This window comes from Heteronotia binoei, chromosome 3 (assembly GCF_032191835.1).
Source record: "Heteronotia binoei isolate CCM8104 ecotype False Entrance Well chromosome 3, APGP_CSIRO_Hbin_v1, whole genome shotgun sequence".
Classification (NCBI taxonomy): Eukaryota; Metazoa; Chordata; class Lepidosauria; order Squamata; family Gekkonidae; genus Heteronotia; species Heteronotia binoei.
The window spans coordinates 99,763,302-99,776,072 of NC_083225.1; positions in this window are offsets into that span (position 1 = coordinate 99,763,302).

Here is a 12,771-nt window from a genome sequence, read left to right on the forward strand (position 1 = left end):
CTCCACCATTTTGACGAGGGCCTCCCCGTCATCCTGGCCTGTGATGCATCGCCTTATGGGGTGGGAGCAGTCCTGGGGCACCAACTCCCGGACGGGAGGGAGGTACCGGTAGCGTATTACTCCCGCACACTGACTCCGGCCGAGCGCAATTACGCGCAGATAGACAAGGAGGCTCTGGCAATCGTGGCGGGGGTCCGCAAGTTCCATGAATACCTGTACAGCCGGAGGTTCACTATTGCTACGGACCACAAGCCCCTCCTAGGTCTGTTGGCCCCAGACCGGCAAACCCCCCAAATTCTATCACAGCGTGTGTTGAGGTGGAACCAATTCCTCAACTCATACACTTACACACTGGTCCACCGAGCCAGCAAAGCTATGGGTCACGCGGACGCACTCAGCGGGCTGCCACTTCCTGAAGTAGGTCCAGACCCGGCCCCCGCACACCAGGTAATGCTAATGGAGGGCCTCCCGGAGCAGCCCCTCCACGCTGAGGAGGTCGCCAAGGCCACCCAAAAACACAAAACGCTGGCACGGGTGCTCGACTGGGTGGTGAGGGGCTGGCCAGAAGGGAACATGGGGGAAGAATTCAAGCCGTATAAGACCAGGAGGGAGGAACTAGCAGCCCACAAAGGGTGCATATTATGGGGAAGCAGGGTGGTGGTCCCGCCCCCGCTGCAAAAGCGTGTTCTGGAATCCCTACATGAGACCCATCCCGGCATAGTCCGAATGAAGGCGTTAGCCAGGAGCTACGTCTGGTGGCCGGGGATGGACGGGGAGATTGAGAGCTGGGTCCGTAGGTGCCAGACATGTCAGGAGACATGGCCTGAGCCTCCCAGCGCCCCCGCCACATGGTGGGAGTCCCCCAGGAAGCCATGGTCGCGACTCCACCTCGACTTCGCGGGGCCATTCCAGGGGCAGATCTTCATGATAATCCTGGACGCCTACACCAAATGGCTGGAGGTCATTCCTGTAGGATCCACCTCGTCCGCCACCGCAATCCGAGCGCTGCGCAGGGTCTTATGCACACATGGTATCCTGGACACCATAGTCTCAGATAACGGGGCTGCGTTCACCTCGGCGGACTTCCAGGCGTTCCTCCAGAGATATCTGATAAGGCACATGAGGTCTGCCCCCTTCCACCCGGCCACCAACGGCCAGGCAGAGCGGATGGTCCGCACAACCAAAGAAGCCCTGAGCCGAATCGTGCAGGGCGACTGGGACCACAGGTTAGTTGCATTCCTTTTTGATAATAGGGTCACCCCCAACCCGGTCACAGGGGTCAGTCCGGCAGAGCTCCTCATGGGGCGCAAGCTCATAACCCGCCTAGACAGACTACACCCCGACAGGGCCCCAGACACCCGCGGAAGTCCCGAGGTCCGGGACGCAGCCAGGGGTTTCTTCGCGGGCAACCCGGTATACGCCCAGAACTATGCCAGGGGGCCCGAATGGGTGGCGGACCGGGTGCTACGAGTAACGGGGTCCCGCCACTACGATATATCAACCAAGGGGGGGCCAGGTATTACAGCGGCACATAGACCAGTTACGCCGCCGCACGCTACCGGAGGAACCTGCGGACACTGAAGAGGTGAGACCCGGGGAGGTGCCAACCGAGGGCTGACCTGATGACATGGCTCCAACACCGGCTACACCGCCGCACGAAGCGCCGGGACCGTCAGAGCCCGAGAGACCGACGGAACCAGACCCACAGCCTCCGGCCACATCACGGCCCCCCGACGCGCCAGCAGCGGAAGCCGTGCCGCCTCCACCGGACCTCCCCAGAAGGTCCACCAGGAAGCGCCGACCTCCCGTGTACCTTAAGGACTATGTTCATTAACCAGGGGGGGAGGGGTGTAGTGTATCGGCAGCCATATGCACTATGCGCAGAGGCGACTGGGCTGTCCCAGGCGCCTCCAGCGCGGGGCGCGAAATCCCCCGCCAATCACCAGCAGCGGCGGTCAGTTTAACAGGTCAGGATTGGCCTGACCTGTCCAGTAGGCTGTACCGGGGATTGTACATAAGCGGGACCCGGCCCGCGTGTTCGCTCTCTTGCAACGTGCTCCCAATAAAGAATGTTGCCCTACTCGTGTCTCCAGACTGAGTACGTTACATTTTCCTTCCACACACCCCTGTGACCCAAACTCACAGCAGAGCAAGCAGGGGTGAATCGCCTGCCCCACATTACCGCAGGAACCAGAAGCAGCGCCTGTGCACTGCACAACATGGCTGCTGTCTGACCTATCTCCGAGATTAGGTCTCGCTGGAGACATTACCTGCAGCCACAACTGTGGCTGAATTTGATCCCATTGAAGGGATGGGTTCAAGGTGGCCCTCATCCTGAATTCCTCGTTGTACTGAAGCCAGGCAGGGCCACTAAAGCTGGTGTAGCTTTTGTATATGATATCAAAATACTGGAAAAGGGGAGTGGCCCTCCATGGATGAGACCTGGAAATTATTCCTGCGTAAATAATAAAACGGGGCACCCAATTTGCCTAGGTCCTATCAACTTTACACTGTTTGATTTTCTCCTTTCCCCTAATATCAAGGTCCTCCTTATCCTTTTTCTCAAGCTCCCTGTAGAGCAGAGAAAAAAGGTTCACAAATTCACCCTTTAATATTTTATCCTTGGTGGCTGGCAACAAGTGATCCCCTAAGGGAAGAGCCAGAACACCAAAAAGTAAGGCCTTAGCAGGCACCGAAGAGTAAGATGGGCCCCAAGGATAAGAGAAACCCCAGCCACTGCAAGGAGCCAAGGGTAGTCCAGGAAACTGGCCAGGCAGGCCACCCAAAGACGCTAGAGGGTTAGATGAATTAAAACCCCAAGCCCAAGGCTGAGGATTAGTAAACACTGCAGATTGGCTATTGGCCACAGGCCCAAATGTATCTGACTGCCCCCACAGCCCCCAGGGCCAAGCTACATTAGTGCATTGTACAGACTCACCCCTACCAAATTATACACCTTGCTGGGTGTCCACATCCAGAACTTCCACCGGGAGAGGTGACACTCCATCCATCTCAACAGGACCGGACCTGCTCTCAAAAGAAGACAAACGGTTAAGAATCTCTTCTTGCAACCGTTTCCTATCAGCAGCCTTGACAGCTTTGGATGAAATGCCCTTCTTACCCCCAACTTCTGTGATATGGGGCTTGCCACTACAATCCTCCAAAGCAGCCAACCTAGCTAATACAGACTGCTCAAAGAAGTCATCCTCGTCCTCAGACGACATAGGCTTAGGCACCGGGCACTTATAAGAAAGTTGCCGCCAAGGCTGGAATTTTGGTGCAGGGCTCTTGCCCTTTGATTTTCCTTGCCCCTTAGGCATGGCTAGCGAGCCCAATATCTAGCCTGCAAAAAACAGGGGGGGGGGGGTGGCTCTAAGCAGAGAATAATAAAAAATGGCCGCCGCCCTGCCTAGCAACAGGGAAGTAATAAGCAGAGAAAATGGCCACCACCCTGCCCAGCAACAGGGAAGTAATAAGCAGCGGAAATGGCCGCCGCCTCGCCCAGCAACAGGGGAGTAATAAGCAGGGAAAATGGCCACCACCCCACCCAGCAACAGTGCAGACCACCCCAACTAGGCTTCCCAACCCTCCCACCCTGGTGGGGGACCCCCGAATTTTCAGCCTTCTCCCCCGCTCTTAAACAATCTGGGGGCGGGGGGAGAGAGAACATACCTGTAGGCATCATGTTGTTTTACAGCTTGGGATCCATTTTTAAGGCTGCACAGGAAACGGGAACGGCCCTTTAAGGCTGCACAAGAAACAGGAACGGCCCCTCCCTTTCTTTTCCTGTGCAGCCTTACTTTTGTTTTCCCAGCAAGCACTTTCTGCTGGAAGAAGACCAAGTATGGTAAGTGTTTGTGTGTTTGTGAGAGAGAGAGGGAGGGGGCAGGGAGGGGGGATTCCCTGGTATGGAAGCCCTCCCCTCCTTTAGAAAGTGTGGGGGGGAGGGAAATGTCTACTAGGCACTCTATTATTCCCTATGGAGAATGATTCCCATAGAGAATAATAGGGAATTGATCCATGGGTATGGGGGGCTCTGGGGGAGCTATTTTTTGAGGTAGAGGCACCAGATTTTTAGTATAGCAGCTAGTGCCTCTCCCCAATATACCCCCCCCCAAGTTTCAAAAATATTGGACCAGAGGGTCCAATTCTATAAGCCCCAAAAGATGGTGCCCCTATCCTTAATTATTTCCTATGGAAGAAAGGCATTTAAAAAGGCGTGCTGTCCCTTTAAATGTGATGGCCAGAACTCCCTTGGAGTTCAATTATGCTTGTCACATCCTTGTTCCTGGCTCCACCCCTAATATCGCCTGGCTCCACCCCCAAAGTCTCCTGGCTCTGCCCCCAAAGTCCCCAGATTTTTCTTTAATTGGACTTGGCAACCCTAACCCCAACAATGGGATGGGGGGAATGAGGAGGGCCCCAAAGTTAGGCCCCCTAAACAGCCCACCCAGCAACAGTGCAGACCACCCCAACAATCAGGACGGGGGGACTGAAGAGGGCCCCAAAGCTAGACCCGATATTTCCAGCTACAGAGGGGGAGCAACCCTTGGGAAAAGGCAGAGAAAAAACGCTGGCTGAGCTAAAGAACCCAGCCAGCAGCAAACCGTCATGCCAAAAAGCACTCCCACCGCCTACACACAGCCGAAAACCATGTGCTCTCCGTACCCTGATGCCCAAAAGTGGCTGTGGCCACCAGGAAACCACCACCACTGAGCTACAGGCCCCTCCTCTGAAGCTCAGCCGAAGGATTGCCGCTGCGGCTCGCCATGGCACAAAAACCAACGTGCCAAAAGGCCCCATGCCGGGCAGGACAGGAGGAGCTTGTCCAAGCTCTCCGCTCTCCAAGCATGAGGCAAAGACTGGGAGGCAGAAGCGGGGACAGCCGTTAAGGCATGCCTGCTCCACCCTCACCTCCCATAATGCCCTGCCCGCTCCTCCTCCTTACGAAGGGGCAAAACAGCCCCCGGAGACAAGGCTGTGCAGCCTGCCTCCAGTTGGGAGCTGCATTGTCTAACTCATCTTCCATTGGAGGAAGAACATTTAAGCTGAAGGAGGCTCATTAGGCTAGAGCAGGGTTTCCCAAACTCCCCCCCTCCCCGCCCTGTGGCCTGGTTATTTTTTACAATTCTCCTTCATGGCCCACTAAAATTTGGGGGTGGAGCCAGGAGACTTTGGGGGTGGAGCTGGAAGACAGGAAATGATGTACAAACATGCTTCAAACTCTTGCAATATTTTGTTGAAAGGAAGGAAGGAAGGGAGGGAGGAAGGAAGGAAGGAAGGAAGGAAGGAAGGAAGGAAGGAAGGAAGGAAGGAAGGAAGGAAGGAAGGAAGGAAGGAAGGAAGGAAGGAAGGAAGGAAGGAAGGAAGGAAGGAAGGAAGGAAGGAAATGGCAGTCTGGGAAAACATGAAATGGCAGAGCATTTCTAGCTTCTACTTCACCCCCCCACCCCAGTTTACTCAGATTAGCAATAGGAAGGAAGGAAGGAAGGAAGGAAGGAAGGAAGGAAGGAAGGAAGGAAGGAAGGAAGGAAGGAAGGAAGAAAGAAAGAAAGAAAGAAAGAAAGAAAGAAAGAAAGAAAGAAAGAAAGAAAGAAAGAAAGAAAGAAAGAAAGAGGGGGAAGTGGGAAATAAAGCAAATAGACAGGGTAATAGAGAGACTGACTGACAGACTGACAGAAAGAAAGAAAGAAAGAAAGAAAGAAAGAAAGAAAGAAAGAAAGAAAGAAAGAAAGAAAGAGGGGAGAGAGTTGGAAACAAATAGAGGGAAAAAAAGAAAGAGAAAGGAAATAGGAAGGAAGGTAAAGGGAGGGAGGGGAGTGAAAGAAAGGAGGGACAAAAAGAAAAAAGAAAGTGAAAAGAAAGGAAAAGAAAAATGGAAAAAATGGGATGGGAGCAAATCACCTTTAAAACTGCTGACTCTCGCTGCACCAGCATGGCTGGGTCCCCTGACTTCCACTGGCCAAGGGGAAATCCGGAGGCCCCTGCACCAGTGCAGCTGGGTTCCCTGACCTTCGCTGGCCAGGGAGAAGTTGGGAGGCCCCCTGTGCCGGCACAGCTGGGTCTCCTGACCGCTGGCCAGACCTTCGCTGGCCAGGAGGAAGTCCGGATGTAATACATAACTAGTTATAATAGATGTGTTTCGTGTTGCCACTTTATGATGAAGTGGCAACATGAAATGCATCTATTATAACTAGTTATTTTTGCATACTGTACCACTAAATTACTATGAGCTCTTTTGAAAATGGTTTAATGGTTTCTTATGGTTGTTATGGTGGTGTGCCAAACATATTTGTAATTTTAAAAGTATGTAATTTCAAAAATAATTATATATAAATTAGTATAAAAGTATGGTAGCCTATTTACATCACAGACATCTTATTTTTTGTAATGTATCTTCACTGTGATCCCATTATTGATTATGGGATTCTGAATCAGCAGCAGATCAGAAGAACAACGGCTATGAACAAGCATGAAAATATGTGTGAAAAATTGAAAGCAAGGAGCGTGTGGCAAACATGCTTATGTCCTCTACGATGTTCAGTTTTACAATAAAAACAAACCAGCAACACTAGGTAATACCATTAGCCAGAGAAAAAGCCTTATTGCAGTAGGTTTAGCCATAAATATGGGTAAGTTATTTGACCCCTGGTTACAGGTGAGCTGCCAGTTTGTTTCCCTAGGACAGACCACTTATCATGTACAAATAAATATTTAGCCAGCAATTATCACCTTAAGGATTCCAGTTCAACTGTGAATGACAGCTAGGATCCCCCAGGTTTACCTTTAGACACATTTGAAAGATATTGGATGTGAGAGACTGATGAATGGGGGGGGGGGGGAGGGAAATAATAGGATTAACAAAACATCTGATAGTATTAACAAACTAACATTGTAAGAATAATCATGCAGTTCTTTCCTTAAACCAGAATTAAGAACTTGTCTGTTGGGATTTTTTTTTTTTTAAAGCTAGAGGAAAAGAGTCTAAGAAGAAAAACCAGGAAAGGATTTTTATTTCTTTTGGCTCCTAAGTTAATTGTAACCAATCCAGTTCTTTCAGCTTCTCCCTTGACATCTCTGTCTCTTCTCCAGTTCCTCAGAGATCATATTACAGTTTCAGGGAAGTGCTGCTGCTGGACCAAATTCTGACCTAAAGGGGGACTATCAGTTTCTCCACTGTGAATGTATCATGAGTATTTTGGAATGGAAACTGCACATATTGTTTATTAACTCAGGTTTCTAGGTAAACATAAAAGGGAAATAGTGGAACAAACCAAGAGTCTGTTTTCACATTTAACAAGGAAAATCTGAAATTCAGTAATAGATAGTATAAGGGATCCAATACAAAACCATGAAAACTATATATTTAAATTCCCAGAGGAGTAGATTAGATTGAAAGCAGTGCAAATTCCAAACCAGACAAATAATTAGACAACGGAGGCCTGTTTCATATGCTATTTTTTGGGGGACATGGTAAATTCCTCATACAGTATCGAAACTGCCATGTTAACTCTTGTTACCACATGTTCTAGGAAAATCAAATTTTTTAGTTCTCCATACAAGAGAATCTACACGACAGTTTACAAGAGAGTCTACATGATGGTAGTTAATTCTGACAATGAGATACCTTCACTGGTTGGATGGAGCAGCATTTGCATGAGTAGCAAGAGTTTGTTGCAGACCATTCCCTTCCTTTTCATGAGCCATCTCTACATATAATGGTACTCTAATATTGGCAAGTAACAGAAACTAAAAGCAAGTGATATAATTTGATGGTGGTCCAAGGAATCTAAAATGATGACATAATAATAATAATAATAATAATAATAATAATAATAATAATAATAATAATAATAATAATAATAATAAATTTTATTTATATCCCGCCCTCCCTGCCTAGGCAGGCTCAGGGCGGCTAACAACAAGTTCAATAAAATTATACAATATATAATAAGTTTAAAACAGCATTTAAATTGTACAATAATTTAAAACAACAATATCTAAAACCAGTTCCGGTTGTCTAAGCCATTCCATAATTTAACAGCGGCGGTGATATTCCTGATGTTATTCTGTGCATTTATATAATGGCAGAGATCACTAGATAAATCGTTTGGTGGGTTGAACAGCCATCCTGTCAGCAGTCTACAAAGGCCTGCTTGAAAACAATGGTCTTACAGGCCCTGCGGAATTGGTCCAGATTCCTCAGGGCCCGCACCTCCTCTGGGAGCTGATTCCAGAGGCACGGGGCTGTAACAGAGAAGGCCCGTGCCCGGGTACTCTGTAATTTTGCCTCCTTTGGCCCAGGGATGGTCAGCATGTTCTTCCCTGCTGACCTCAGTGCTCTTTGGGGCTCATATGGGGAGAGATGGTCCCTCAGGTAGGCAGGTCCTCGGCCATATAGGGCTTTAAAGGTGATAACCAGCACTTTGTAGCAGACCCGGTATGTAACTGGCAGCCAGTGCAGTTCACGCAGCCCCGGCTGTATATGCTCCCATTTCGGGAGTCCTAATAGTAGCCTGGCCGCTGCGTTCTGCACTAGCTGCAGCTTCCGGGTTCGACACAAAGGCAGCCCCATGTAGAGGGCATTACAATCATCCAATCTTGAGGTGACCGTCGCATGGATCACTGTTGCCAGGTCCCGGCGCTCCAGGAAAGGAGCCAACTGCCTTGCCCGCTTCAGGTGGAAAAATGCCGACTTGGCAGTGGCCGCTATCTGGGCCTCCATTGATAGTGAAGGCTCCAGTAGGACTCCCAGGCTCTTGACCCGGCCCACCGCTTTCAGCGGCGCACCGTCAAAACCCGGGAGAGGTATTTCCTTCCCCAGAGCGCCACGACCCACGCAAAGGACCTCTGTCTTCGTCGGGTTCAACTTCAGCCCACTCAGCCTAAGCCAGGTTGCCATGGCCTGCAGTGCCCGGTCTAAATTCACTGGGACGCAGTCAGGCCGGCCATCCATTAGCAGATAGAGCTGGGTGTCGTTTGCATATTGATGACAACCCAGTCCAAAATTCCGGGCAATCTGGGCAAGGGGGCGCATGTAGATGTTAAAAAACATCGGAGAGAGAACTGCTCCCTGAGGCACCCCACAATCTAGTGTGCGCCTCCGGGAAAGCTCACCCCCGATTGCCACCCTTTGTCCCCGACCTTTGAGGAAGGAGGAAAGCCATTGTAAGGCCAGCCCCCTAACCCCTATGTCGGCGAGGCGGCGGGTCAGTAGCTGATAGTCGACCGTGTCGAACGCTGCCGACAGGTCCAACAACATCAGCACCGCCACGCCACCTCGATCCAGTTGCCGCTGGAGGTCATCTGCCAAGGTGACCAGCACTGTCTCCGTCCCGAGGCCCGGGCAAAAGCCGGACTGGCAAGGGTCTAGGACGGACCTCAAACTACATAAAATAATTCAGGGCAGCATAATCAAGGCTGGATCATACTAGTTTTTCTATTGGTACAGGAAGAAGGGCAAATGCAACCAATTATCCTCACAGCAGCCCTGGTGTTTGTGGGCATGTAAGATGGGACACAGTCCTTAATTAAAACAGAGAGCAGTGTGATGCATGAAATGGAACTTGCTTTGATGTTCAGAATAGTCTATATTATAGGATTAAACTGAGGATAAATGAGGAAAGATAAAACATTTAATGCATGGGGAAATTAGAATGAGATGGTCTGATAAATAGCTCTGGAGACCTGCATTCAGGTAATTTCATGCAGAAATTCATAGAATAGTCCTGAGCAAGCCACAATCTTTTGATTTCAGTTCCATTTCTCTAAAATGGAAATGTAGTAACCAGGGGCAGCTATAACGGGTGAGGTCTAAGTATAATATTAGATAGATAGATAGATAGATAGATAGATAGATAGATAGATAGATAGATAGATAGATAGATAGATAGATAGATAGATAGATAGATAGATAGATAGATAGATAGATAGATAGATAGATAGATAATTTTATTTATATCCCGCCCTCCCCGCCGGAGCAGGCTCAGGGCGGCTAACAGCATTATATAAAAAACAAAGTTACATCCAACATTTAAAAATTCTAATGAGTTTAAAATTAATCAATTAATTAAATTAAATTAATAAAAGTGCTATTGCTATTCGTTCTTTTGTGGTGGCGGTTATCCTTAGCAGCTTCTTTCTTCAGCGAAGGCCAGTCTGACGAGGAAGGTCTTGCAGGCCCTGTGGAATTGTTCAAGGTCCCGCAGGGCCCGCATTTCCTCTGGGAGTTGGTTCCATAGGCTCGGGGCTACAGAGGAGAAGGCCCGATTGCGGGTGCATTGCAGCTTCACCTCTCTTGGTCCGGGGGTGGTCAGCAAGTTTTTTCCAGCTGACCTCAGTGCTCTCTGGGGTTCATATGGGGAGAGACGGTCCCTAAAGTAGACAGGTCCTCGACCATATAGGGCTTTAAAGGTAATGACCAGCACTTTGTAACGAACCCGGTATATAACTGGCAGCCAGTGCAGCTCGCGCAGCCCAGGCTGTATATGCTCCCATTTAGGGAGCCCCAGCAACAGTCTGGCCGCTGCGTTCTGCACTAGCTGCAGCTTCCGGGTTCGGTACAGAGGCAGCCCCATGTAGAGGGCATTACAGTAATCCAGCCTCGAGGTGACCGTTGCGTGAAGTACTGTTGCCAGATCTTGGCGCTCTAGGAAGGGAGCCAACTGCCTTGCCCGCCTTAGGTGGAAAAAGGCTGACTTGGCAGTGGCTGCAATCTGAGCCTCCATTGATAATGAAGGCTCCAGTAAAACTCCCAGACTCCTAACCCGGTGCGCCGCTTTCAACAGCGCCCCGTCGAAGACCGGAAGAGGTATTTCCCCTTCCCAGGCGCCCCGACCCAGGCAAAGGACCTCTGTCTTCGCTGGATTCAATTTCAGCCCGCTCCCCCTCAACCATGTTGCCATATCCTGCAAGGCCCGGTCTAAATTCTCAGGGATGCAGTCAGGCCGGCCGTCCATCAGTAAGTAGAGTTGGGTGTCATCTGCATATTGATGGCACCCAAGTCCGTATCTCCTGGCAATCTGGGCAAGAGGGCGCATATAGATATTGAATAACATTGGTGAGAGAACTGCCCCCTGAGGCACTCCACAATCCAGTGTGCGCCTCCGGGACCGCTCGCCACCAATTGCCACCCTTTGTCCCCGATCCTCGAGGAAGGAGGAGAGCCATTGTAAGGCAGACCCCCTCACCCCTATATCGGCGAGGCGGCGGGTCAGTAGCCGATGGTCGACCGTGTCGAACGCGGCTGACAGATCTAACAACATCAGCACCGCCACACCGCCCCGATCCAGGTGCCGTTGGAGATCATCCATCAGGGCGACCAGTACTGTCTCCGTCCCATAACCTGGGCAAAAGCTGAACTGGCAAGGGTCTAGGATGGAAGCATCATCCAGAAAGCTCTGCAACTGCGACGCCACTGCCCTCTCTATTATTTTACCTAAAAACGGTAAATTAGAGACCGGTCGGTAGTTTGCCAATTCGGCCGGGTCTGCAGTACTTTTTTTCAAGAGGGGTCGGACCAAGGCCTCTTTCAGGGATGATGGAAAGCGCCCCTCTGAGAGGGATCTATTTATGATGTCCCGTAAAGGACATTCAAGCTCCCTCCGGCAGGATTTAATTAGCCAGGAGGGGCATGGGTCCAAATCGCAAGTTGTAGGGCGCGCAGAGGAGAGAATTCCATCAACTTCCTCCAGGCTGAGCGGGTCGAAATGATCCAGGGTTAGATCAGAAGACAGGCATGGGGCCTTGGGCTCATGTACTGTATCTAAGGTGATGGGCAGGTCCTGGCGCTTTTGGCTTTATGGCACTTTTCATAGTTGGTGCAACTTCTACTGAAATCAGGGCTTTTTTTTTTTTTTAAAGCAGGAATGCATAGGAATGCAGTTCCGACAGGCTTGGTGTCAGGGTGTGTGGCCAATATGCAAATGAGTTCCTGCTGGGCTGTTTCTACAAATAAAGCCCTGACTGAAATTATTAATAATGATTTCTTATTTGAGATTATTTTATGTTTTACAGGGAAGACATGTGTGAAGCAATTCTTCAAGTTTACTGTTTTCTGCTAGAACATAATTTTTTAAAAAGAATGTATTTGCTGCTGCCCACAGTCAACTGCATGCTCCTTCTTTTGTGGGAGGAAGAACAGTTTTTCTCTTCATAGTATGCATGGTGATGCTTTCTTCTAGGAGTTGTAACATTTTGAGTGTAAGCCCAAGTTCTCTAGGCTGCCTTGTCCTCTTGTCCAAAAGAGTTGTCTTCAAACTGTGGATATGTTGAACACTCATATGCACACACACAAAGCACAAATTTCTATTTGTGCCTAAAGGCAGTGGTGATCCATCTTTCAACACAGCTAACCAAGTGTGGGAAAATCCATTGTAATTGCTTGAAAAAACTATCCAGTTTCTCATAACACTAGCAGTGAATTGCTATTTATTAATTCCACTTTATTCTGAAGCTTGCTATTTCACCCTTACCCAGTCTTTAGATTTCCTGACCCTAGGTGGGAGAATATTGCCATGTTATAGATCTCTCTACTATGTGACTACAAAGACATCCCACTGTGGATATTTCAGTTTTAAAAGTGAGATGAGACCTGATAGTGATACCACATTAAACACATCTCCTATTGATCCTCTCTAACCTTGCAAAAGACTGCCTTGCATTAAGTACCTTTTATTTCACTGCTGCTGATGGGACCACAGATGTTAACTGTCAGGCTAAATATCCTCAAAGGTCAGCACACAGGGCAATTGAGAGGTCACAAAGTCATAG